Genomic DNA, 27020 nt, shown 5'->3' on the forward strand with positions numbered 1-27020 from the left:
CCATGTAGTTACGTTTCGTTGTTAGTTTATTGATTTATTGTTTTGTTCTGGCTAAGTTTCACTTTATAATAAATATGTGGAACTCAACATCCGCTGCGCCTTGGTCCGTCTCTCCTCACGTACGTAACAACTTGCTCAATTTCCACATAATTTATTACAAGATTTAGTTGAGGTTTAGGGTTTAGTGAGTGTCCTAGACAAGTCTGACACAGATAAACCACAGAAAACTACAGAAAACATGTCTCCTAGACCAATTCTAGGTGTATTGTGATTTACCTTCAATGAATGAAATCGCTCTCTCTCTCTCTGTCTCTCTCCCCCCTTGGGGTATGTGTGAGGCCTGGTTGCATGGGTGGTGCCAGGTTACAAGCTGTGAGGTTACAAGCAGAGAGAGAGAGAGAGAGAGAGAGAGAACCCTTCCTGAGGCCTTCTTTTCTAAGACATTAAAAGATCTGTCTTCCAACAATTAAAAATAATTATACATTTGAAATATACATTTTGTGGTAATGTGTGATAATAGTATGTATGATATATATATAAAGGTTTAGTAAAACAACAGAGGTATAGTTTAATATTGCATAGTAACTTTTAATAATAGTATTATGTTTAAATGTTGGTAGTAACATTTTGAAGAAATAACGGGTTTTAAAATGTAATTGACCTTTAATGAAATATAATGCACTTCAACCATTGATGGATGGTGACGAAAATAATGACATTGCCAGTAGTCATGTTAAGGTTTTCAATGTTTTATTGGTGGAGTTGATGGATTTGCATGTGGCTGTGTATTATATGATGCCTGAATAGGAAAGAGGATCTGATCGTCCCTATTAGTATTATTGATCAATTCTTGATCCAAAAAGACATACATCTGCTTGTATTAGCATGGTATGAGACAACATGAATAATACAATTTCATAAAAATACAAATAAACAGTATTATCCTAAATTGAGACATGAATAAAAATGTGTTATCACATCAACAACAATGACATGACATGTATGCAGATTATATTACAACTTTTTGTGTTTTGTCTTAATGACTGTTCTTTAGTAGATAGGATACTCAACAGTGTGTTAGTACAAGAAACATTAACTAGATAGTTGTTTTATGTTTGTGAAACCTTGAAATTAACACAATTAGAAGTGATTTTGTAACAACAGTTTTGAATAGGTAATTGTATCAAATATATATCATTTTATGTTTGAATTAGCGCTTCATCACTGCCTCGTAAACACATTCTTGTAAATTGGAGCTACCATACGTGATTATGTGGGGCTGCTGTACAGATTTGAGCACTTGACATAACGTTGACATTTCTGGGTATGTCTCACCTGTAACATAATCATAATAATGATTATGATAATAATCATATTGTTATATTATTTTTTATAATAACACAAATCTGTCAATCAACCAAATGTATTTCGTATTTCTTCTTTTCATTAGCCTGAGAGAGAGAGAGAGACAGGATCTATTACATAAAGTTATCACAGAAGCACACTATGTAACACAATATATTAATAATTCCCTAAAAGGTGGGTGTCATTGTCTTTCAGAACTGTTGCAATACAAAACGTTGAAACGTTGTTAAATATTTGTTCCTTTGGTATACATTGAGAGATGTAGTAGAGAGAGTAATATTACACAATTAAATAATAGATCATTACTCACACACACAGATATGGCTTCATAGTTGTTCATAGTTTCTCATCGTTGTTTGATCATAGTTTATCATAGTTTCTAATTATCGTTTCTAATCATAGTTTCTAGTCAGAGGTTTGATATAATAAGAGGGTCAAATAGATCGTTTACAAACAGTATGAAAATAAACAATGGCTACTGTTCAATGGATAAATAGCCTTCCTTTTTAAAAAACATACATTTCAATGAAAACAATTAAGACACATCATTCTTAAATAATATATATCCATATACAAACATCACATTGAATATTCAACTCACCTTCAAAAAGCTCCACAAGGAAGAAAGTTATCCAAATTATCTTTTAGCTGTTCTGTCTTCATGCTGTTCTGGGCTGATGGCTGTTGGAGAGGAGAGGGGCAGTTGAGTGAGCTGGGGCCTTTTATGGCCCTGCCTCTGGGAGCCTGTCAGCTTGTGACATGATGAGAGAGTGAAAGAGGGCCGACCGGTAAGATATTTTATGCAACAAACATACTTCTATTTGAAGAGGTTTTTGACCATTCAGGGATCTACTATCAAACAGTCATGAAATCATAAAAAAATGAATGCATACACTAAAGAATTTGAATTTGGTCATAAAAATACTTTTTGACAAAAGTTACATGTTTGAAAATAAAAATGCTTAAAACATTTGACATTTTGGAGACATTTCTGGACACTATAGGGGCCTCCTAGATCCTTATTAATGACAAGTGTCTATAAAGATAGATTGGTGTAAGATATCTGCTCCATTTTTGGGGCACATGTTGACAAGATGTTGGGGAATCACTCGAGGGGAATATTGACCAACTGAGCATCTCAGTGTACAGCTCAATAGGCATTTTGTTACATTTCAGTCTTCTGTGATGTATTTAAAGTGTCATATTGGGTTGCAAACTCAAAAATGAATACATTTACACTATCTGACATGTTACTGGTGTCTTCGTTTTTTAAGCCCATAACAATGTGTGTGAGGTGTACACTTTTGTTTCACAGTAGATTTTTGTAAGACTACCAAGAATCACTCTGTGTGACCTTGATTTAGCCCACTGCAGTAATAGGTTATTCAGGGGGGGGTATAATGGATCTGTTTAAGTCATAAGTAAAGGGCCCATCTTAAAGAGTACAATTACCCTTTCAAAAAGAGGATGGTGTGATTGACTGAGACAGTCCCCCCCAAGACAACTCATAACTGTTTTAAAACATTTGTTATGTGGTCTCCTGAGTTGTAAGGGTTGTAAACATTTGTTGACCCTTCATATGGATATATGGACATTTGTTTGACCCTTCATATGGATATATGGACATTTGTTTGACCCTTCATATGGATATGCCGAGAAGTCTTTTGGAAGGTCAGTGGTTCGACAGGTTTAAAAAACGCTGGTACAAGCACACACACACACACACACACACACACACACACACACACACACACACACACACACACACACACACACACACACACACATAGAGAGAGCCTTATATTTCATTAGAGGTAAATTACATTTTAAAACCCTTTATTTCTTCAAAATGTTACTATCAACATTTAAACATATTACTATTATTAAAGTTTACTATGCAATATTAAACTATACCTCTGTTGTTTTAATAAACCTTTATATATATCATATATATAAAGGCTCAGAACAGGGCAGCACGGCTGGCCCTTGGATGTACACAGAGAGCTAATATTAATAATATGCATGTCAATCTCTCCTGGCTGAAAGTGGAGGAGACATTGACTTCTTCACTACTTTTATTTATGAGAGGTATACACATCAAGTAACTGATGCAAGCAGTAAAATTTTATTTTAAAAGCAAAAAACAGATTAAAAAACACCTTATGGAACAGCAAAGACTGAAGCAACACAAACATTGGTACATACACACACACACACACACACACACACACATGGATTTAGTACTGTAGATATGTGGTAGGGGCCTGAGGGCACACAGTGTGTTGTGAAATCTGTGAATGTATTGTAATGTTTTAAAATTGTATAAACTGCCTTAATTTTGCTGGACCCCAGGAAGAGTAGCTGCTGCTTTGGCAGCTAATGGGGATCCATAATAAATACAAATACAAATAGGACAAGTCTAACAGTTACTTATACTCAGGCAGACCTACCTGGAAAATATTATTTCATTTCACAAGCTCCCTAAACAAGCTCCATAAGTTCACTACAAAAATTCCCATCTGTTTAAAACTGTCGAACTCAGGCCTCCCCCATTCCCTATATAAATTCCCAAATTTCCCAAATGTTTCACATCTTCTTTCAGTTCAACAAGGTTACTTCACATCAATCACCACATACTTTTGTATATATAATGTACTTCGTATCGCTCATTTATTCAAGTATTTCCATTATTTTGGCAGTTACCTGTAGCTTGTATTACAAGTCTTGTAATAATAATGCATGCCTTTGTAAAAATCATCTTGTTGACATTGTCTCACCAACACAACTTGACAGCTTTGAAGTGACTGGGCCAAAGATTGTCTATAATGTTGACAAGATATTCAAGTGGAAATACATGTCCTCAAAGATTGAAGACACGTGGGAGGTGAGATCAGGTGGGACCTTTCTAGCCAATGAGAGGGCAGATAAGCGGGTGCACAACAGTCCATAGAGATAGATAGAGGACTCATCTTTGTATCTGTGCCATTGTAGCGTCTGTGACAGCATGGGCCACGCCACTGAGGCTATCTCCATTTTAAAGTAGTTGATTTTGTTCTTCTTCATTGCCTGATTGCTCCCAACTCATAGGAATCCCCATCCACTTTAAAATGTGTTATATCCATTTTAAACATATTGCTGGTTTCGGAGGATTCAAGCACTGTTAAGGACAACAAACCCAATCAACAAACCAAAGCCAAGTTAGCGAAGCGGTATCAACGATGGCATCAAACCATCACCAAGCAAGAGGGCGCGCCTGGAGAGTGGGGAGAGGTTTACGGATATGGATGTTGACTTGTTGAAATCCATAAATGAAAGGCTTGCCAAACTTGATATCTTGGATATACTACGAGAGGACATCAATGCATTATGTGCCAGTCTAGAATTCAGCCAATGTCAGATTGATGATCTAAGGAAAGAGAACACAGAGCTGAAAGGTACTGTAGACTCTTCATGGCAAGGTGGATGTGGTGCAGAGGGAGAACAAACAACTTAAAGAAACCTTTCTTGATGTACAGTGTTGATCAATGCGGGACAATCTAATCTTTTCAGGGATACTGGAGAATGACAACAGCAGAAGCTGTGAGGACACTGTCCGAGACCCTAGGTCAAGTCAACTGAAACTGCCCACTGACGTTGTGTGTAATGTCACTTTCTCTAGAGTCCATAGAATGGGTAAGGCCTCTGGAAATAGGCCACATGCTATTATTGCATGTTTTGAACATTTTAAGCGAAAGAGAACTCAGAAACACTGATTTTGGAATGAATGATCACTTCCCCACGCAGATCAATGAAAGGAGAAAAAAAAAGTATCCCATCATGAAGGAAAAGCGTTGCCTAAATCAACGAGTCTCCTTTACATCAACGGGAAACTGTATCCGGACTCTAGAGTAACTCCCTGGCTATTTTAATCCAACTATATCGGGACTCTAGAGTAACTCCCTGACTATTTTAATCCAACTATATCAGGACTCTAGTGTAACTCCCTGGCTATTTTAATCCAACTATATCAGGACTCTAGAGTAACTCCCTGGCTATTTTAATCCAGCTATATCAGGACTCTAGAGTAACTCCCTGACTATTTTAATCCAACTATATCAGGACTCTAGTGTGACTCCCTGGCTATTTTAATTTAATGTTCAAATCTGAGTTTGTGTGTTGTAGTATATCATGACAACTTCAACTATATATATATTTTTTTCACCTTTATTTAACCAGGTAGGCAAGTTGAGAACAAGTTCTCATTTACAATTGCGACCTGGCCAAGATAAAGCAAAGCAGTTCAACACGTACAACAACTGTAACAGTCCTGACCTGTTTTATGTTGTTTTTATGTGTTTATGGTCAGGGCATGTGTTTTGGGTGGGCAGTCTATGTTATTCGTTTCTATGTTGGTTTTGGTTTGCCTGGTATGGCTCTTGATTAGAGGCAGGTGGTTTGCGTTTTCCTCTAATCAAGAGTCATATTTAGGTAGGGCATTCTCACTGTTTGTTTGTGGGTGATTGTCTCCTGTGATGTCTTTCGTCGTTGTCGATGTGTTTTCACTTACGGGACTGTTTGGCTGTTCGTGTGTTTCGATGTAACGTTCCTGTCCGTGAGTTTACGTTTGTGATGTGAGTTTATGTTCAGGTTGCGTTCTACGTCGTTTTGTTATTTTGTAAGCTTTGAAAGTGTTTGTTTTCGTGTCATCAGTTTTCGTTTTATAAATAAAGATGGCATATTTCCCTGAACCCGCATTTTGGTTAGAAGATCCTTCTCTCCTCACCTCATCCGAGGATGAGGAAAGCGACAGCCGTTACAGAATCACCCACCAACAAAATGTGACCAAGCGGTATGGGAATGCTCGACGGAGCAACAAGGACTTTTGGACTTGGGAGGAGATCCTGTCTGGTAGAGGACCCTGGGCGCAAACTGGAGAATATCGCTGCTCTCGTGAGAAGAGTGAGGCAGCCACAGCCCAGGAGCGCTGGTATGAGGAGGCAGCTAGGAGACGTGGATGGAAGCCGGAGAATCAAGCTCGTAACCGGAATTATGAGGGGACACGTCTTGCACGGAAGCCCGAAAAGCCCGTGAGTAACTCCCAAAAATTTCTTGGGGGGGGGCTAAAGGGTAGTGGGCCTAGGGCAGGTAGGAGACCTGTGCCCACTTCCCAGGCTAACCGTGGAGAGCGGGAGTACGGGCAGACACCGTGTTACGCAGTAGAGCGCACGGTGTCTCCTGTACGTGTGCATAGCCCAGTGCGGGTTATTCCACCTCCCCGCACTGGTAGGGCTAGATTGGGCATTGAGCCAGGTGTCATGAGGCCGGCTCAACGCGTCTGGTCTCCAGTGCGTCTCCTCGGGCCGGCATACATGGCACCTGCCTTACGCATGGTTTCCCCGGTTCGCCTACATAGCCCGGTGCGGGTTATTCCACCTCCCCGCACTGGTCGGGCAACCGGGAGTATTCAACCAGGTAAGGTTGGGCAAGCTCAATGCTCAAGAGAGCCAGTACGCCTGCACGGTCCGGTATTTCCGGCGCCACCTCCCCGCCCCAGCCTAGTACCTACAGTGCCTACATTACGCACTAGGCTACCAGTGCATTTCCAGAGCCCTGTTCCTCCTCCACGCACTCTCCCTATAGTGCGTGTATCCAGTTCAGTGCCTCCAGTTCCGGCCCCACGCACTAAGCCACCTGTGCGTCTCCTAAGTCCTGTACACACTGTCACTTCTCCCCGTACTAGTCCTGAGGTGCGTGCCCTCAGCCAGGTGCCACCAGTGCCGGTACCACGCACCAGGTATAGAGTACGCTTTGAGAGTTCAGTGTGCCCTGTCCCTGCTCCACGCACTAGTAGGAAGGTGCTTATCATTAGCCCGGTGCCTCCAGTTCCGGCACCACGCACCAGGTCTACAGTGCGCCGTATCCGGCCAGAGCCATCCGTCTCCCCAGCGCCATCTGAGCCATCCGTCTCCCCAGCGCCGTCTGAGCCATCCGTCTGCCAGGAGCCTGCAAAGCCGCCCGTCTGCCATGAGCCTGCAAAGCCGCCCGTCTGCCATGAGCCTACAGAGCCATCCGCCAGACAGGAGCCGCTAGAGCCGTCAGCCAGACAGGAGCCGCTAGAGCCGTCAGCCAGACAGGATCTGCCAGAGCCGCCAACCAGACAGGATCTGCCAGAGCCGCCAACCAGACAGGATCTGCCAGAGCCGCCAACCAGACAGGATCTGCCAGAGCCGCCAATCAGACAGGATCTGCCAGAGCCGCCAGCGAGCCATGAGCAGCCAGAGCCGTCAGAGAGCCATGAGCAGCCAGAGCCGTCAGTGAGCCATGAGCAGCCAGAGCCGTCAGTGAGCCATGAGCAGCCAGAGCCGTCAGAGCGCCATGAGCGTCGAGAGCCGTCAGAGCGCCATGAGCGTCGAGAGCCGTCAGAGCGCCATGAGCGTCGAGAGCCGTCAGCCTGCCATGAGCGTCGAGAGCCGTCAGCCTGCCATGAGCGTCGAGAGCCGTCAGCCTGCCATGAGCGTCGAGAGCCGTCAGTCTGCCATGAGCGTCGAGAGCCGTCAGCCTGCATGGACCTGCCAGAGCCGTCCAAACAGGACCTGCCAGAGTCCTTCAGCCGGGATCTGCCCCTTGTCCCGGTGCTGCCCCTTGTCCCGGTGCTGCCCCTTGTCCCGGTGCTGCCCCTTGTCCCGGTGCTGCCCCTTGTCCCGGTGCTGCCCCTTGTCCCGGTGCTGCCCCTTGTCCCGGTGCTGCCCCTTGTCCCGGTGCTGCCCCTTATTCCGGTGCTGGTCCTTATCCTGGTGCTGCCCCTTGTTCTGGTGCTGCCCCTTGTCCCGGTGCTACCCCTTGTCCCGGTGCTGCCCCTTGTCCCGGTGCTAGCTGTTTATTTAGGGGAAGGTAGTGTTAGGGTGGTCAGTAGAAGGGGTAGACAGAAGAGGGGAGTGACTATGGTGGTATGGGGACAGCGTCCTGAGCCGGAACCACCACCGTGGTCAACTGCCCACCCGGACCCTCCCCTGGACTTTGTGCTTGTGCGCCCGGCGTGCGCATCTTGAGGGGGGGGGTACTGTAACAGTCCTGACCTGTTTTATGTTGTTTTTATGTGTTTATGGTCAGGGCATGTGTTTTGGGTGGGCAGTCTATGTTATTCGTTTCTATGTTGGTTTTGGTTTGCCTGGTATGGCTCTTGATTAGAGGCAGGTGGTTTGCGTTTTCCTCTAATCAAGAGTCATATTTAGGTAGGGCATTCTCACTGTTTGTTTGTGGGTGATTGTCTCCTGTGATGTCTTTCGTCGTTGTCGATGTGTTTTCACTTACGGGACTGTTTGGCTGTTCGTGTGTTTCGATGTAACGTTCCTGTCCGTGAGTTTACGTTTGTGATGTGAGTTTATGTTCAGGTTGCGTTCTACGTCGTTTTGTTATTTTGTAAGCTTTGAAAGTGTTTGTTTTCGTGTCATCAGTTTTCGTTTTATAAATAAAGATGGCATATTTCCCTGAACCCGCATTTTGGTTAGAAGATCCTTCTCTCCTCACCTCATCCGAGGATGAGGAAAGCGACAGCCGTTACAACAACACAGAGTTAAACATGGAGTAAAACAAACATACAGTCAATAATACAGTAGAAAAATAAGTCTATATACAATGTGAGCAAATGAGGTGAGATAAGGGAAGTAAAGGCAAAAAAAGGCCATGGTGGCGAAGTAAATACAATATAGCAAGTAAAAACACTGGAATAGTAGATTTGCAGTGGAAGAATGTGCAAAGTAGAGATAGAAATAATGGGGTGCAAAGGAGCTAAATAAATAAATAAGTAAATACAGTAGGGGGAGAGTGTCACGTTCCTGACCTGTTTTCTGTTAGTTTTTGTATGTGTTAGTTGGTCAGGACGTGAGTTTGGGTGGGCAGTCTATGTTTTCTGTTTCTATGTTGGTTAATGGGTACCTAATATGGTTCTCAATTAGAGGCAGGTGGTTTTCATCTCCTCTGATTGAGAATCATATTAAGGTAGGTGTTGTCACATTGTTTGTCGTGGGTGGTTGTCTTCCGTGTCTGTGTTTGTTTGCACCATACGGGACTGTTTCGTTCGTTCATCGTTTTATGTAGTCATTTTTCCTGTTCGTGCGTTCTTCGTGTTATATGTAAGTTCGTATGTTCAGGTTTGTCTACATTCGTTTTGTTGTTTTTGTAAGTATTCAAGTGAAGTTTGTGTTTTCATCTTTGCTTAAATCAATTCATTATGTCTAAATACAACGCTGCATTTTGGTTCAATCCCTGCTCAAACGCCGTTACAGAACCACCCACCAATCCAGAACCAAGCAGCGTGAGTTCGAGCAGTGGACATGGGAGGACGTGTTAAATGGAAAAGGTTGCTACACATGGGAGGAGATCCGAGCTGGAAGAGAGCCTTCCATGGGAACAGCTGGAGGCGATTAGGAGAGCGGAGGCAACGGGAGAGAGACCGGATTTATGAAGGTACACGGCTAGCACAGAAGCCCGTGAGGAAACCCCAAAAATTTCTTGGGGGGGGGCTAAGAGGTAGTGGGCCAAGGGCAGGTAGGAGACCTGCGCCCACTTCTCAGGCTAACCGTGGAGAGCGGGAGTACGGGCAGACACCGTGTTACGCAGTAGAGCGCACGGTGTCTCCTGTACGTGTGCATAGTCCGGTGCGGGTTATTCCACTTCCCCGCACTGGTAGGGCTAGATTGAGCATTGAGCCAAGTGCCATGAAGCCGGCTCTACATATCTGGCCACCAGTACGTCTCCTTGGGCCGGCTTACATGGCACCAGCCTTACGCATGGTGTCCCCGGTTCGCCTACATAGCCCGGTGCGGGTTATTCCACCTCCCCGCACTGGTCGGGCGACGGGGAGCATTCAACCAGGTAAGGTTGGGCAGGCTCAATGCTCAAGGGAGCCAGTACACCTGCACGGTCCGGTATTTCCGGCGCTACCTCCTCGCCCCAGCCTAGTACCACCAGTGCCTACACCACGCACCAGGCTTCCAGTGCGTTTTCAGAGCCCTGTTCCTCCTCCACGCACTCTTCCTATGGTGCGTGTCTCCAGCCCAGTGCCTCCAGTTCCGGCACCACGCACTAAGCCACCTGTGCGTCTCCAGAGCCCTGTACACACTGTTCCTTCTCCCCGTACTCGTCCTGATGTGCGTGCCCTCAGCCCGGTGCCACCAGTGCCGGTACCACGCACCAGGCAAATAGTACGCTTTGAGAGTCCAGTGTGCCCTGTCCCTGCTCCCCGCACTAGCATGAAGGTGCGTGTCCTTAGCCCGGTGCCTCCAGTTCCGGCACCAAGCACCAGGTCTACAGTGCGCCTTATCCGGCCAGAGCCATCCGTCTCCCCAGCGCCATCTGAGCCATCCGTCTCCCCAGCGCCATCTGAGCCATCCGTCTCCCCAGCGCCATCTGAGCCATCCGTCTCCCCAGCGCCATCTGAGCCATCCGTCTCCCCAGCGCCATCTGAGCCATCCGTCTCCCCAGCGCCATCTGAGCCATCCGTCTCCCCAGCGCCATCTGAGCCATCCGTCTGTCCCGAGCCATTAGAGCCGCCCGTCTGTCCCGAGCCGTCAGAGCCGATAGTCAGTCAGGAGCCGCTAGAGCCATTCGTCAGACAGGATCTGCCAGAGCCGCCAACCAGACAGGATCTGCCAGAGCCGCCAACCAGACAGGATCTGCCAGAGCCGCCAACCAGACAGGATCTGCCAGAGCAAATGAATAAATTCATTATGTCTAAATACAACGCTGCATTTTGGTTCAATCCCTGCTCCTCCTCTTCGGATGAAGAGGAGGAGGAACGCCGTTACAGAGAGGTAGTTGTTTGGGCTAAATTATAGATGGGCTATGTACAGGTGCAGTAATCTGTGAGCTGCTCTGACAGCTGGTGCTTAAAGCTAGTGAGGGAGATAAGTGTTTCCAGTTTCAGAGATTTTTGTAGTTCGTTCCAGTCATTGGCAGCAGAGAACTGGAAGGAGAGGCAACCAAAGGAGGAATTGGCTTTGGGGGTGTCCAGTGAGACATACCTGCTGCAGCGCGTGCTACAGGTGGGTGCTGCTATGGTGACCAGCGAGGTGAGATAAGGGGGGACTTTACCTAGCAGGATCTTGTAGATGACCTGGAGCCAGTGGGTTTGGCGACGAGTATGAAGCGAGGGCCAGCCAACGAGAGCGTACAGGTTGTAGTGGTGGGTAGTATATGGGGCTTTGGTGACAAAACGGACAAAACGGATGGCACTGCATCCAATTTATTGAGTAGGGTATTGGAGGCTATTTTGTAAATGACATCGCCGAAGTCGAGGATCTGTAGGATGGTCAGTTTTACAAGGGTATGTTTGGCAGCATGAGTGAAGGATGCTTTGTTGCGAAATAGGAAGCCAATTCTAGATTTAACTTTGGATTGGAGATGTTTGATGTGAGTCTGGAAGAAGAGTTTACAGTCTAGCCAGACACCTAGGTATTTGTAGTTGTCCACGTATTCTAAGTCAGGACCGTCCAGAGTAGTGATGCTGGACGGCGGGCAGGTGCGGGCAGCGATCGGTTGAAGAGCATGCATTTAGTTTTACTTGCATTTAAGAGCAATTGGAGGCCACGGAAGGAGAGTTGTATGGCATTAAAGCTCGTCTGGAGGGTTGTTAACACAGTGTCCAAAGAAGGGCCAGAAGTATACAGAATGGTGTCGTCTGCGTAGAGGTGTATCAGAGACTCACCAGCAGCAAGAGCGACATCATTGATGTATACAGAGAAGAGAGTCGGTCCAAGAATTGAACCCTGTGGCACCCCCATAGAGACTGCCAGAGGCCCGGACAACAGGCCCTCCGATTTGACACACTGAACTCTATCAGAGAAGTAGTTGGTGAACCAGGCGAGGCAATCATTTGAGAAACCAAGGCTATCGAGTCTGCCGATGAGGATGTGGTGATTGACAGAGTCGAAAGCCTTGGCCAGGTCAATGAATACGGCTGCACAGTATTGTTTCTTATCGATGGCGGTTAAGATATCGTTTAGGACCTTGAGCGTGGCTGAGGTGCACCCATGACTAGCTCTGAAACCAGATTGCATAGCGGAGAAGGTATGATGGGATTCGAAATGGTCGGTAATCTGTTTGTTGACTTGGCTTTCAAAGACCTTAGAAAGGCAGGGTAGGATAGATATAGGTCTGTAGCAGTTTGGGTCAAGAGTGTCCCCCACTTTGAAGAGGGGGATGACCACAGCTGCTTTCCAATCTTTGGGAATCTCAGATGACACGAAAGAGAGGTTGAACAGGCTAGTAATAGGGGGTGCAACAATTTCGGCAGATCATTTTAGAAAGAAAGGGTCCAGATTGTCTAGTCCGGCTGATTTGTAGGAGTTCAGATTTTGCAGCTCTTTCAGAACATCAGCTGACTGGATTTGGGAGAAGGAGAAATGGGGAAAGCTTGGGCAAGTTGCTGTGGGGGGTGCAGTGCTGTTGACCGGGGTAGGGGTAGCCAGGTGGAAAGCATGGCCAGCCGTAGAAAAATGCTTATTGAAATGATCAATTATAGTGGATTTATCGGTGGTGACAGTGTTTCCTATCCTCAGTGCAGTGGGCAGCTGGGAGGAGGTGTTCTTATTCTCCATGGACTTTACAGTGTCCCAGAACTTTTTTGAGTTTGTGTTGCAGGAAGCAAATTTCTGCTTGAAAAAGCTAGCCTTGGCTTTTCTAACTGCCTGTGTATATTGGTTTCTAGCTTCCCTGAAAAGTTACATATCACGGGGGCTGTTCGATGCTAATGCAGAACGCCATAGGATGTTTTTGTGTTGGTTAAGGGCAGTCAGGTCTGGAGAGAACCAAGGGCTATATCTGTTCCTGGTTCTAAATGTCTTGAATGGGGCATGCTTATTTAAGATGGTGGGGAAGGCATTTAAAAAAAAATAACCAGGCATCCTCAACTGACGGGAGGTCAATATCCTATATATAAGGTCAATATCCTTCCAGGATACCCCGGCCAGGTCGATTAGAAAGGCTTGCTCGCTGAAGTGTTTCAGGGAGTGTTTGACAGTGATGAGTGGAGGTCGTTTGACCGCTGACCCATTACAGATGCAGGCAATGAGACAGTGATCGCTGAGATCTTGGTTGAAAACAGCAGAGGTGTATTTAGAGGGCAAGTTGGTTAGGATGATATCTATGAGGGTGCCCGTGTTAGTGAAATAATGAATGAATACATACTCTATTGATCTCCACTATAATGAATACATACTCTATTGATCTCCACTATAATGAATGCATACTCTATTGATCTCCACTATAATGAATACATGCTCTATTGATCTCCACTATAATGAATGCATACTCTATTGATCTCCACTATAATGAATACATACTCTATTGATCCCCACTATAATGAATGCATACTCTATTGATCTCCACTATAATGAATACATGCTCTATTGATCTCCACTATAATGAATACATGCTCTATTGATCTCCACTATAATGAATGCATGCTCTATTGATCTCCACTATAATGAATACATGCTCTATTGATCTCCACTATAATGAATACATGCTCTATTGATCTCCACTATAATGAATAGATGCTCTATTGATCTCCACTATAATGAATACATACTCTATTGATCTCCACTAATGAATACATGCTCTATTGATCTCCACTATAATGAATACATGCTCTATTGATCTCCACTATAATGAATACATGCTCTATTGATCTCCACTTGACAAGGAAAGGGCTGCATATAGCTCAGGTTAATGTATGTAGCCTTCCTAACAAAATACATGAGGTTTTAACTTGGTCAACATAAATCATTTTCATATTTTAGCTTTGACCGAAACACATTTGGATGCATCTGTAAATGATGGGCAAATTAACATTCAAGGATATAATCTACTGAAAAGGGACAGGAATAGGAATGGTGGGGGTGTAGCACTGTACATTCAGAATCATATACCTTTTAAGAGGAGGGATGACCTTAATGTATGTCAGATAGATGCACTATGGCCTCAAGTACATCTGCCTCACCAGGCAGCCATATTGGTAGGATGTGTGTATAGACCTCCTAGCTCTAATGTGTCCTATCTGGATGACTTATGCACTGGGTTTGACCAGGCCACAGATAGTAACATAGATTTCTTTTTCTTGGGTGATTTTAATGTAAATTGGAAGGATCATAATAATTATAATTCATGATTCCAATATAATTCAATTAATGAGATATGCTGAGATCTGTGGTTTGAAATGAAGGGTTAATGATACTACTAGATCATCAACTAAGTTAGGTCACAGTTCGAACACGTGCATTGATCTGATCTTCTGTAATATACCTTTGCAATGCTTAAAAGCCAGATCAATGCCAGTGGGCTGGACAGACCATAATATTGTGACCATAACCATGAACACCAAGGTTCCCAAAAAAAATTGTGGTCAAGAGGAATTTTAAAACATTTAATCATGAGCTATTTCAAAATTATTTGGCTGCTGTACCCTGGGAGCTGATTTATCTAGAGGATGGTTTAAATCACACTACAGAATGTTTTATTGATTTTCTCACTGAGATAATGGACCATCATACACCAGTAAGAAAGAGTACAGTTGGGGGTCGTCCATCTCCATGGATTGATGATCAACTGGGTGAGGCATTTTCTCTATTTTACAACAATGCTTTTATTGATTGTGAAACTTATTCTAAAAGGTATGGAATACAGTTAAGGGCTTACTTGGTACATCTATCTCATCATGCCTATCTAGTGTGGAGGTTGACGGGAGAACAACAACAAAACCAGCTGATATTGGCAATCATTTTTCAGATTTTTTTTAACAAAGAAAATGTATTTACTGAGCGATAATGTGAACAGCAATTCTTCCAAACAAGCTATTGTTCAATGGATTGATGATCATATTATGAGAAAGAAACCCTGCTCTTTTAGACTACAAATGCTGTCAGTAGAGGAGGATTTAAACCTACTGATGTCATTACCCGATGGTAAAACTACAGGTTATGATCTTATGGACAATGTTTCACTTCACTATGCTGCTCCCCAGATTGCAGCACCACTGAAATACATATTTAACTGGTCACTGGAAAAGGGGACATTTGCAAATGTATGGAAGCATGCTAAACTGTGTCCAATCCCGAAAGACAGCAAAGAACCCATTACTACTGCCAATAGTCAACCAATTAGTCTACTCCCTTCACTCAGTAAGATATTGGAGGGTATTGTGAGTAGACATATATGGGAGTACATGGAAAAGAATGATCTGATTACAGCCAATCAGCATGCTTATCGCAAAAACCATTCCACTACCACTGCATTGGTTGACATGACTGGCCAGAGGCTCAATGCTATGGATAATGGCAGGTTTGTGGGTGTACTATTTTTAGATTTTAGTGCAGCATTTGATTTAGTGGATCATAAAATAATTTTGACAAAATGATTGCATTATGGTTTTAAGGAGGTAGCATTGACTTGGGTACAGTCATATCTAACTGACAGGAAACATTCCACCTATATCAATGGTTCATTTTCTTCCCCTCATGCTTTAAACTGTGGAATATCGCAGGGCAGCTGCCTTGGGCCACTTCTTTACTTAATATATATACCAACAACCTTCCTTATGCCTTATCTGAAACTCAAGCTACTATATTTGCAGATGATACTACAATTTATACAACAAGACAATCGGTTCAACAGGTACAGAAAGCTTTAGAAGTAGATCTAGGAAATATCAGGGAGTGGGTTTGCTCGAACAAACTTGTTGTGAACACTAAGAAAACCAAGGTTAAGTTGGTCTGTTCCACCAGGAAAAGACCAACAAAGAATGAGATACAATTAAGTATGGGGAAAGGAAAGGGAAAGGGGGATACCTAGTCATTTAACCCAACCCCTCTGAATCAGAGAAGTGCAGGGGGCTGCCTTAATCGGGGATTACAAATTGAGGAAGTGGCAGAAACCAAACTACTACGGGTGCAGCTACACAGCTGCTTATCATGGTTGTCTCAAATAACTAATCTATTTAAAGAAAAATATTAAAACTGCATGCATGATCAGAAGGATAGCTCAATATTTACTGGGAAAGATTCTTAAGCAAACAACCCAAGCATTAATTTGGGAGTCAGGTGAACTACTGTTCTGTTCTGTGGACATGCATCAGCAAGTCAAATTAGGAGGCTGCAGATCGCACAGAACAAAGCAGCAAGGATTGTTTTAAGGTGGTTCTTCTGTTGTAGTCATGCTCACTGCTCAGTGAATAATGGCACCGGAGGGGATGGCTTCCGTTTTACCGGGCTCCTAACCAACTGTGCTATTTCTATTTTATTTTTTGCATGTTTTGTAACTAATTTTGTACACAATGTTGCAACTAACGTCTCTTATGACCGAAAAGAGCTTCTGGACATCAGAACAGCGATTACTCACCAGGAACTGGATGAAGATTTTTTCTTTAATGAGTCTAACTGACTGCTTCCCGGAGACCAGGCGCAAATCCCCGTCATTCGCGTGAAGAAAAGACCGAAAAACTGGGGGTGGAGGTCTGGGTGCTGTAAGGGAATTCTGCCCTATGTGAACACAAGTGACCACAGGAAACGTCTTTGATCAGAGGTTTATTTGTTTAATAAGGATTGCAACGCAAAACCGGATTGCAACGCGAAGTATACACATACAGTAATTGCAAGTAACACAGCACAAAATATGGTGTTTTCCCTTTTTATCCCCTACTGAGGATTACCCCACCCAGGGTGATGTCCCTTAACTTTAATACCATATAAGCTCATAATGAATAGTTGCTAATACAAAGATGTTTCTGCAAGGCGGAGTTCAGCTCATTGTTATTTGCAGTTAGTTTCCCAATCCTTCTTCCTCCTATTGCTACCATGTGCTAGCAGAAGTAAGACTGGAACATAGTATCAACAGGAACTGAAAGTATAGTTTCAACACATAGACATCTGACTTTTTGTACAGTTGACCTCTTCATGCACTTACAAAGTCTCTCGCAGTGATTCTTAATCTCAAGCTAAAGCAAAACATTAATCATTGTACTTTTGTAATTACAGATGTTCCTATAATGTACCGATATTATAAAATTCCTTTCAGTGCTTTGTGAGAATTTGTTGGCAAGTGAGCAAACCACCACTACCATCTGTATTATTGGCCAACGCGCAATCATAGGAAAACAAACTGGACTATCTACGATTAAACTATCCTACCAACGGGACATTAAAAACTGTAATATCTTATGTTCCACCGAGACTTGGCTAAACAACGACACGGATAATATAGAGCTGGCTGGCTTCTCCATTTTTCGTCAGGACAGAGCAGCTACGTCTGGTAAGACGAGGGGCAGGGGTGTGTGTCTATTTGTCAATAACTGCTGGTGTGCGATGTGTAATATTAAAGAAGTCTCGAGGTATTGCTCGCCTGAGGTAAAATACCTCATGATAACCTGAAGACCACACTATCTACCAAGAGTTCACATCTATATTATTCGTAGCCATCTATTTACCACCACAAACCGATGCTGGCACTAAGACGGAACTCAACGAGCTGTATACGGCCATAAGCAAACAAGAAAATGCTCATCCAGAAGCAGCGCTCCTGGTGGCCGGGGACTTTAATGCAGGCAAACTTAATGCAGGCAAACTCCGTTTTACCTCATTTCTACCAGTATGTCACATGTGCAACCAGATTTAAAACAACTCTAGACCACCTTTACTCCACACACAGAGATGCATACACAGCTTTCCATCGCCCTCCATTTGGCAGATCTGACCATAATTCTATCCTCCTGATTCCTGCTTACAAGCAGGAAGTACAAGTGACTCACTCAATACAGAAGTGGTCAGATGATACGGATGCAACGCTACAGGACTGTTTTGCTAGCACAGACTGGAATATGTTCCGGGATTCATCCAATTGCATTGAGGAGCATACCACCTCAGTCACCAGCTTCATCAATAAGTGCATCGACTTCGTCGTCCCCACAGCGACCGTTCGTACATTTCCCAACCAGAAGCCACGGATTACAGGCAACATCTGCACCAAGCTAAAGGCTAGAACTTCCGCTTTCAAGGAACGGGACACTAATCCGGAAGCTTATAAGACATCACACTATGCCCTCAGATGAACCATCAAACAGGCGAAGTGTCAATACAGGACTAAGAATGAATCCTACTACACAAGCTCTGATGCTCGTCAGATGTGGCAGGGCTTGAAAACTATTATGGACTAGAAAGGGAAACACAGCAGCGAGCTGCCCAGTGACACGAGCCCACCAGACGAGCTAAATGCCTTTTATGCTCGCTTTGAGGCAAGCAACACTGAAGCATACATGAGAGCACCAGCTGTTCTGGATGACTGTGTGATCACGCTCTACATAGCCGATGTGAGAAAGACCTTTAAACAGGTCAACATTCACAAAGTCACTGGGGCCAAGCTTCCTAACATCCAGGACCTATATACAAGGTGGTGTCAGAGGAAGGCCACAAGAAATTGTCAAAGACTCCAGTCACCCAAGTCATAGACTGTTGTCTCTGCCACCACACAGCAAGCGGAACCGGAGCGCCAAGTCTAGGACCAAAAGGCTCCTTAACAGCTTCTACCCCGAAGCCATAAGACTGCGGAACAACTCAACTAATCAAATGGCCAGTCCTTAAACATTAGAATACAATTTATAATACAATGCATTTTCACATGTAACACACTGTTACAAACAGACATAATACACTGACATGGGGGGGGGGCCATGTCAGCGTATTATGTCTGTTTGTAACAGTGTGTTACATGTGAAAATGCATTGTATTATAAATTGTATTCTAATGTTTAAGGACTATTGGAAGTCTAGTCCAAATGAGGACTAAAAGAGATCATAATAAAATAAAATCAATAAAATCAATCCTCTATGACAACAGGCACAATCCAGATATAAAGAATTGTGCATACACTTACAGGATATCCGTGCATTCATAACAACCTAAACATTACAAAACATATATTACATAAAATAAGCCTCATGTAGCAAATTAGCTATTAAATGTTTTGTTTACCAAATTCAACTATCTCTCATTATGGAGGACCAAATCTGCCATAATTGGAATTAAATTAATAAATAAATGCACACATAAATAGATAAATAAACAATTCCACACATAATTAAAGAAATGAGTAAGGAAATAAATGTTCTCTACATATCTCTATGTAATTAAATATTTATCTATGTATTATCAAATTATTCAAACTTTAATTTATTTTATTCATATATTTATTTATTTATGTATTTTTTCCTCCAATATGATAATGAGGGGGGTGTAAATACTTATGAACTGAACATTGTATGTGAATTTCCATATATCAATGACAGTAACAAAAGGGTTGAATTGTTCAGCAACATGTGCAGTAAATGCTAACATGGTTTTGGTGATAAAAGATACTGTCACGCCCTGACCATAGAGAGCTGTTTATTCTCTGTTGGTTGCGGCGTGATAGTGACTAGGGTGGGTCATCTAGGGGATTAATGGTTTATGTTGGCCTGGTATGGTTTCCAATCAGAGATAGCTGTTTATCCGGCGACGACACACGGTCCGGTTCCTCCTGCAACGATCCTCGCACCAGAGCCGCCATGGAGGAAGACGTCGTATCTGCGAGCGGAGTGGGTACTTCGCCTCGCACCGGAGCCGCCCCCCCGACGGTAGATGCCCACCCGGACCCTCACCGATTGAGTCAGGTTTTGCGGTCGGAGTCCGCACCTTTGGGGGGGGGGGGTACTGTCACGCCCTGACCATAGAGAGCTGTTTATTCTCTGTTGGTTGGGGCGTGATAGTGACTAGGGTGGGTCATCTAGGGGATTAATGGTTTATGTTGGCCTGGTGTGGTTTCCAATCAGAGACAGCTGTTTATCGTTGTCTCTGATTGGGGATCATATTTAGGTAGCCATTTTCCCCATTGTGTTTGTGGGATCTTGTCTACAGATAGTTGCCTGTGTGCACACCAGTAGCGTCATGTTTCGTTTGTGGTTTTGTTTGGTGAGTTTCTGTTTAATAAAAGATGTGGAACTCTACGCACGCTGCGCCTTGGTCCATTCCTTTTCGACGAGCGTGACAGGTACATAATGCATTTGTCATCTCCCTGTCAGGCCACTGGATGATGTGACATGGGCCTGGATGGGGACACATCTTCAAGCTGCCTGACTGAAGACTGTGGCCTTCAGTGGTACCGCAGCCATTCTGTCAACATGTATTGTATGTAACCACTCAAATTCATACAAACAGCAACAGACACAATCACTGACTTATATTCACTTTGTCTACTTGTCCCATTCTTCAATCTTGTCTGGGATATATTTTAGTTGGCACACCTGTGTGGTGTATCTGATATACAGTACCAGTCAAAAGTTTGGACACACCTACTCATTCAAGGGTTTTTCTTTATTTGTACTATTTTCTACATTGTAGAATAATAATGAAGACATCAAAACTATGAAATAACACATATGGAATTATGTAGTAACCAAAGAAGGGTTAAACAAATCAAAATATATTTTATATTTGAGATTCTTCAAAGTAGCCACTCTTTGCCTTGATGAGAGAAGAGAGAGAGAGAGAAATATCATGACTTACTGACACAGACAAATTCTACTATTGTGGCTAATCCGTATTGTGGCTAGCTTCACATAGATTACTTATTCCATCACAACAACATGCTTCTCCCTATTTGACTGTAGTAAAGCTAGCTGCTAACTTAGATACCTGTGATTTTTGAGACCTAATTTTGCAGCCAAACTGCTTCAAAGAAAGATTATGTCAATAATTAGCCAATGTAGCTAGCTAGCTAACTAAATGACAACCCTATTAGTTAAGTATCCACCATATTGCTTAATAAATGATCTAGTAAATGATCCTGCTGACAGATATTTAGCTACCGTATCTAGCTAGATAATAATGGTTTATCATAATTGCAGTTTAGTTCCTTATTTAGCTAGCTAGCTAAGTGTAAAACTGAGAGTTTGTCTGTAAAACGCAGCTAACTAACCACCTTGACTATATTAGTTGTAGCCAAGCTAGCTAGCTTGATACTCACTAACGTTATATTTTCCGGCCAACTAGACATTCCTCTCGCCCATCCCGGGTTGACTCCTTGGTTGTCTTCTAGGTTCAAAACTATATGGCTGTAGTCCGGTGCCTTATTGTCAAAAGCAACCCACTTGTAACACAGACACCTGGTGCAGGCAGGCAGTCAATGGCTTACTGTCCTAAAACTGTTCACCTGTCTTTACATCAAGCAAGGACAATGTTGCATTTGTTATTTTTATGTTGCGCTTGCAACACAGCAGCATATAATAGATTGTATTTTCTATTTCCCCCCCAAAAAGTGACATCATATTGATACATATCTATATGCGCTACACATTTATTTATTTTATGTGCATTTTTTTATCTATTTATGTGTGCATTTATTGATTTAAATCTAATTATGGCAGGTTTGGTCCTCCATATTCTCATTGACCTGCATACAAAAATGCCTCACTTGGTTGGCTTATTTTGGAAAGGAATGTGTAGCATTGGGGAAAGTAGTGGTATGTGTTAATTGTAGGGGTGCCCATGGTGCTGGGGATCAGAAATGTCCCATGCGAGAGAGGCACGTTGAGGTTTCCAGGGTTAGAGTAGTGCAGAAGCTGTCGTATGCTGAGGCAGTGAAGAAAGTAGAGGAAGATGGGTCAAGGCCAACAAGTGATATATGTTTCAGTAAGATTTGATTTTTAGCATTTATAGCAATGGTTATCAACTGACCTGCAGGGATGGAACGTACGTTGCAGAAAATTGGGGTTGTGGTGGCAGCTGCAGAGAGGTATTTGGGTGTGCGAGACTTGACATCAGATGAGTTACAGGGTGTGTTAAGTGGTGGTGTCCCATCCTTTCAGGTTGTTGGCCTGAGGTAGGACAAACTACATTTAAATAGTGGAGTAGGGTATTGTTATTTTTTTATAAGATGTTATTTAAAAACAATTGTGAGTGTTGTGTTAGATGGTAGGGTATTTTCAAGCATAGTATAAGGGAGTTGTACTCCAGTCTAGTAGGTGGCGGTAATGCAACATTTATTGGATGCCAACCGACGTTAAACCTCATCGAAGAAGAATACGGTTTATTTTGGGTGGCGTAAAAACTCTCGCTTCCTCTCTGACCGTGCTCGTGTAAACAGGAAGTACATAGCTAACTGAGAACATAAGCACGACTCTGATAGGATGAGTGCATATAACGATAGCCAATTGGAATGAATGACACTGTGTGTTGTTTTTACGGCAACAGCAGGGATTGACTAGTGATGTAAATGGGTGGGATTGGGCAGCCAGGAGGAATAGCAACATTTTATTTTATTTTTCAACTGTATCATATGGCTAGCTATGTTGGACGAGAAAGAGAGACATAGCGAGTCAAGAAAGTTATAAAGTAAGTTTCCAGCGCCAACATTTCATGGGCTTTATCTAAATGTGATTAGACTTTGTGTGGCTTCGATTGATTGTGACTGTTCCCTACGTTAACCAGCTTTTCTGCTTTACTAGTAACATTAGCCAGGTAACGTAAACTAGTACATGAACAGTCTATGCATGTCTTCTTGTACACACCAGCGTGCACGTAATAATCGTAATGAATATTGTAGCTAACTAGCTAAGTCAAACGCAAGTCAGCTAACTAGCTAGCGTCTCGCTTGAAGTTGCATGGATAGTGACTGGGACGTCAAACGTTCAGCCTGCTGCCAGAAGTTCTAACTTACCTCGAACGTTACTAGAGGCTCTAGCCTCTACTGCCTCTGATCTGGCAGACTCACTAAACACAAATGCTTCGTTTTTAAATGTTTGAGTGGGACTGTGCCCCTGGTTATCCGTACATTTTAAAAACAACAATGTTTGCGTCTGGTTTACTTAATATCAGGATTTTAAAAAATACGTTTGATACTTAAGTATATTTAAAACAAAATACTTTTTGACTTTTACTGAAGTAATTTAGTATTTTACTGGATGACTTTTACTCGAGTCATTTTCTATTAAGGTATCTTTACTTTTACACAACAATTGGGTATTACTTTTTCCACCGGTCACGAACAATACCACCCTCAAGGGCTAGGAGATGACAGGGATGTTTTCTTTAAGTACGTGAACTGGACCATTTTCCTGTCCTGCTAAGCATTCAAAATGTAACGAGTACTTTTGGGTGTCAGGGAAAATGTATGGTGTCTAGAGTACATTATTTTCTTTAGGAATGTAGTAAAGTAAAAGTTGTCAAAGATAAAAAAGTAAAGTACAGATACCCCTCAAACACTTAAGGTATTTTTACTTAAGTACTTTACACCTCTGCTCATGCCAGTACCTCGTAAATCCTTTCCCCAAAAATCCTTTAGTCTCAGGAACTGCTCCGCCACATCCACAATAACATCCATCCTTCTGGACCTCTTCTCCACCTTAGCTGTGCCATTGACCACCATTGCCATAAAAAAACACAAATTCCACCTTCACATGCAACATCTCTGGGACCTGCTGGTGAGAGCACGCCCGTAGAGAATGCCTACCGACCAACCCTCGTCAGGCACTCCAAAGATGTCGCTTCATGGTTCCCACCACAATTGCAACACTTCACTTTCTCACTTCTACAATACATTATAATTCACATATCCCAAATTCACCTGGGTAGGGAGGGGCTCCGCTTTAAAAAAACAAAAGAACAGACCCGACATTTCACTTTCGCTCCATTAACCACTCGATTCAACCGACGTGCATCAATCACTCCGAGAACATGTTTAATCTGTGCAACATCGATTTCCCACGAGATGCCAGATATTACCACCTTGAAGTGCGCCCTGTTCCGAAGAGACACGGCAAACTTCTCGAATCAGGTGAGATGCAGCACACACTGATCCTCAGAAGTACATAAAACAAGCCTGCCTTGTGATTATCAAAGCCTTTACTTTACCCAGCACTCTCTCCACCAGTTTGGATATCTCAAATGTATTCTTCAAGATTGGTAATCCAATCAACTGCTCATCATCAACAAACAAAAATAATATCTCACGATCTACAGCAATCTTTTAAGTGGACCACAATAAATATTTAGTACTTAGGATGCTTAAGTGGCAACAAACAATAAATATATAAGGATATCTTTATTCCATTACTCAAAAATATGAAAGCGGATCTAATTAAATAGAATAATCTTCCCATAAACCTCGTTAGAATGGCATGGATCCCAAAGTTTTTGTATTTAATTTTGGTGATACAGAAATTTCCCCACAAGTCATTCTTTATAAAAAAGTATACATGGTCATAAGACTTTATATGGGCAAATAAAATTAATACGATAAATAAGACGGCTCCCGAGTGGCGCAGTGGTCTAAGTCACTGCATTTCAGTGCAAGAGGCATCACTACAGTCCCTGGTTCGATTCCAGGCTGTATCACATCCAACCATGATTGGGAGTCCCATAGTGCGGTGCACAATTGGCCCAGCGTCGCCCAGGTTTGGCCGGGGTAGGCCATCATTGTTAATAAGAATGTGTTCTTAACTGACTTGCCTTGTTAATTGAATACAAAAAAGTTTTGCATCTTCCTAAGTCTGAGGGTGGTTTTAACCTTCCAGACTTGGAATTGTATCAACTCGCTACCAAAGGCTTTTACTTGCGACGTGTAGTTAAATGCACTAAAAAGGAACAATTCGTACATATTGAAGATGCTCATTTGCAGAATCTTTTTACGTGTCTATTTTCAAAGGATAAAGCTAAGAACATTAACAACTTCATAGTTAAGGAACACTAAAACAACATGAAAGAAAATGAAACGTATTCTACAAGAACCAGTATCTCCCTAAAAACACAACCTTATGGAACAGTCATTGGATAGCTTGTCAGAATACACATATAAAGGGCCTCCCGGGTGGCGCATCTCATATGCAGCAGTGGCTAGCTGTGCCACCAGAGACTCTAGGTTCGAGCCCAGGCTCTGTTGCAGCCGGCCGCGACCGTCCGGGTTAGGGAGGGTTTGGCCGGTAGGGATATCCTTGTCTAATTGCGCACTAGCGACTCCTGTGGCGGGCCGTGCGCGGTGCACGCTGACCAGGTCGCTAGGTGTACGGTGTTTCCTCCGACACATCGGTGCGGCTGGCTTCCGTTGGATGCGCGCTGTGTTAAGAAGCAGTGCGGCTTGGTTGGGTTGTGTTTCGGAGGACGCATGGCTCTTGACCTTCGTCTCTCCCGAGCTCGTACGGGAGTTGTAGCGATGAGACAAGACAGTAACTACTAACAATTGCATACCACGAAATTGGGGTTATTTATTTATTTAAAAAAATAAATAATAATACACATATAAATTGGTCCACATGGAAAACTAAAGCAGTAGAAATGTCTTGGTAACAGGAAATATGGCTATTTCCATGACACAGTTAAAAATAAATTTTTGACTGACCACATGCAAATACAGTCAACTTAAGTTACATATCACAATTTTCATTTGAAATATTTTGGCGATCAGAGCAACGTTGAGGGAATCTTATTTGAGTCAGAAAAGTATGTTCGTATGACAAGGAAGATGTACAAAACCTTGCAGAGAGCGCTTCCAACTGAAATCACTTAGAAAAAAATAGAAACTATTGGAACCATGACTTAAAAATAACTGATGTTGGCACATGATGGAGGGAAAGTTGGAGCTTAACTAACAAAATTACAGTTAACAAAAATGTACGCTTAATCCAGTATAAACTAATGTATAGAATTTATAATGAGACAAAGTTCACAGATTCTACAGCACAATGGCAGAGTCATGTCTTAAGTGTAAAACTAATAATGACTCAATAATCCATGCTTTCTTGGAATGTCAAAGTCCAAAAGTTATGGACGGGAGCTAGAAAGTTACTGTCAGAGGTATTACAATGTAAAGCTACTTTGAATCTGTTTGTCTGCATATTTCAAAACATAGTATATGGGGGTTTAGTGATATACCCAATGGGTTCGAAGATTCTCTTCTCATTATTAACACAATGGAAAAATCAAATTTATTATTGAAATAGCATGGAAAAACTAATTGGAACAATTTAAGGCCAAGTGGCAAACAATAATGCAATCACAAAGGATGGAGGTGTGAGCATGCGGGTCTGGGCAAATGAGATGTACAGTGCCTCCAGAAAGTATTCATACCCCTTGGCTTATTCCACATTTTGTTGTTACAGCCTGAATTCAAAATGGATTAAATATATATTTTGTTCTCAACCATCTATACACAATACCCCATAATGATAAGGTGAAAATATGTTTTTAGAATTTTTTGCTAATTTATTAAAAATAAAACAATTTAATTTAAGTAAGTATTCACACTCCTGAGTCAGTACTTTGTAGAACACCTTTGGCAGTGATTTACAGAGTCTTTCTGGGTAAGTCTCTAAGAGATTTGCCCACCTGGATTGTGCAACATTTGTCCATTTGTTCTTTTCAACATTCTTAATTTGGTTGTTGATCATTGCTAGACAACCGTTGTCAGGTCATAGATTTTCAAGTAGATTTAAGTCAACTGTAACTCGGCCACTCAGGAACATTCACTGTCTTGTTGATAAGCAACTCCAGTGAAGATTTGGCCTTCCGTTTTAGGTTATTCCTGCTGAAAGATGAATTTCATCTCCCAGTTTATTGTGGAAACAGACTGAACCAGGTTTTCCTCTAGGATTTTACCTGTGC

The 27020-nt window shown here is 42.7% G+C and overlaps 1 protein-coding gene and 1 long non-coding RNA gene across 9 annotated transcripts in view; one reads left to right on the plus strand and one right to left on the minus strand.

The window, feature by feature from the left end:
• Nucleotides 1-733: 733 nt before the first annotated feature.
• On the minus strand, nt 734-17169 carry LOC139551753 (uncharacterized). 2 transcript variants are annotated; one of them, XR_011670316.1, is made up of 3 exons: nt 16738-17169; nt 1967-2116; nt 734-1451 (listed from the first exon to the last, which is right to left on the minus strand). It is a non-coding gene; the product is annotated as an uncharacterized lncRNA (long non-coding RNA). The 2 variants fall into 2 exon arrangements; XR_011670315.1 differs by lacking the exon at nt 16738-17169 and having other exon boundaries at nt 1967-2991.
• Nucleotides 17170-22600: 5431 nt separating this feature from the next.
• The window catches only part of LOC139552225 (patatin-like phospholipase domain-containing protein 7), a 40426-nt gene continuing 36006 nt past the window's right edge, over nt 22601-27020 (plus strand). For 6 of the 7 annotated variants that reach the window (XR_011670396.1, XR_011670397.1, XM_071363738.1 and 3 more), the window contains exon 1: nt 22601-22757. The gene's annotated coding sequence lies outside the window, so the exon portion shown is untranslated. The remainder of the gene's footprint in view (nt 22758-27020) is intronic. The other variant, XM_071363739.1, reaches the window with a different exon arrangement.

The sequence above is a fragment of the Salvelinus alpinus genome, chromosome 24 (assembly GCF_045679555.1).
Source record: "Salvelinus alpinus chromosome 24, SLU_Salpinus.1, whole genome shotgun sequence".
Lineage (NCBI taxonomy): Eukaryota > Metazoa > Chordata > Actinopteri > Salmoniformes > Salmonidae > Salvelinus > Salvelinus alpinus.